At 37.0% G+C, this 1358-nt stretch overlaps 1 non-coding gene across 1 annotated transcript; it reads right to left on the bottom strand.

Annotated features, from left to right (window-relative positions):
* Positions 1-284: 284 nt before the first annotated feature.
* LOC115871707 lies at positions 285-462 on the bottom strand. Its single transcript, XR_004047429.1, has one exon. It is a non-coding gene; the product is annotated as a small nucleolar RNA SNORA81 (small nucleolar RNA).
* Positions 463-1358: the final 896 nt, after the last annotated feature.

Genomic DNA, 1358 nt, shown 5'->3' with positions numbered 1-1358 from the left:
ATATAATAATAAGGGTTCCCGAGGGGAGGGTGAGGGAGGAGGGATAAAGGGGAGCTGATATCAAGGAGTTCAAGAGAAAGGAAACCTATTTAAATGATGATAGCAAATGTACAATTATGCTTGCTCTAATTGAATTATGGATTGTAATAATATCAGTAAGAGTTCCAAAATAGAATGATTAAACAAGTCATTCTATGAGATCTCTAAAGATATTGCACTAAATCTTTCTTTTTTAAATTTTTATTGTAAATTAGGTGGGGGTTATAAATTAGGTAGGATTTATATTTCAATTCATTAAATTTGTATTCAGTAAAGACATTGGAATTTAAGACAGTTTCAGCACCGGTTTTCTGATGTAATGCAGTTACTTTTCTTCTTGGGTGTCTTCTGCTAGCATTATTATAAAAACCAAGACAAGGTCCTGGCAGCTGCAATTACAGGACAGTGTTTACACAGGAAAGATCTCTGTACTTTTCTACAGTCTCACAACTAACAAACACAAATTGTTTTCTTAATTATTTCACTTGAAGAAATACCAACAATCTCATCATCATTTGTTTGTCAGTGAACTAATATTTGTGGAAATATTGCTTAATTGTAATAAAGCCTAGATTTCAACAAATCATACTCATATAAAGTAGAATCATAGGAGCAACCCGAAAGACAGACACTTGGAGTACTCTAACAAAGATGATTTGAACTCCATTCTAATTCCTGAACAAACCAAATCAAACCCACGGCAGGGAGTTGACGTCAACCCTTAGCAACCCTATAGGACAGGGCAGAACTGCCCCCAGTGGGTTTCTGAGACTGAAACTTAACAAGTGTGGAAAGCCAAGTCTTTCTCTCTCAGAGCGGCTGGTGGTTTTGAACTGCTTAACTTGAGGATCACAGTCCAACCTGTAACCATTGGGGCTCCTCTAGTCTGAATTCCAGGGTAATTCCAAGGGCGAAGTCCCCTTCCCATGCCTGTGTGGTGTGGTTGTGCTACTATCTCTTCCATCCCTAATATTCCCTTCACATGGCATTTCCTCAGCCTGCGCGTTTCGTTTCTGTGTCTCACTTTCCTATAAACACAGCTTGAAACTTCCTTCAGAAGAAACCTTCTAAAATATTTAGACATTATATGAGGGAGTCTGTGAAAACTTCCAGATAGGACTCATGGTTTTAAATTATCTAGATTCTGTTTTCATGAACAACACAAAAATGAGAATGAGAAAAACAGAGTGCTCACAGTTTCATGAAGGGTTATCCAAGCTTCCAATTTCTGGAAGACTGAACAGTCTTTTAATTCTTCCTACTGTTTTATTTTAAATAGCTTACTACACATAGATACTTCAAAAAGTCCATGGAAACAA

This window comes from Echinops telfairi, unplaced genomic scaffold (genome assembly GCF_000313985.2).
Source record: "Echinops telfairi isolate 266 unplaced genomic scaffold, ASM31398v2 ScPeMD7_7400;HRSCAF=8409, whole genome shotgun sequence".
NCBI lineage: Eukaryota > Metazoa > Chordata > Mammalia > Afrosoricida > Tenrecidae > Echinops > Echinops telfairi.
This window is presented reverse-complemented; position numbering and strand designations above follow the sequence as displayed.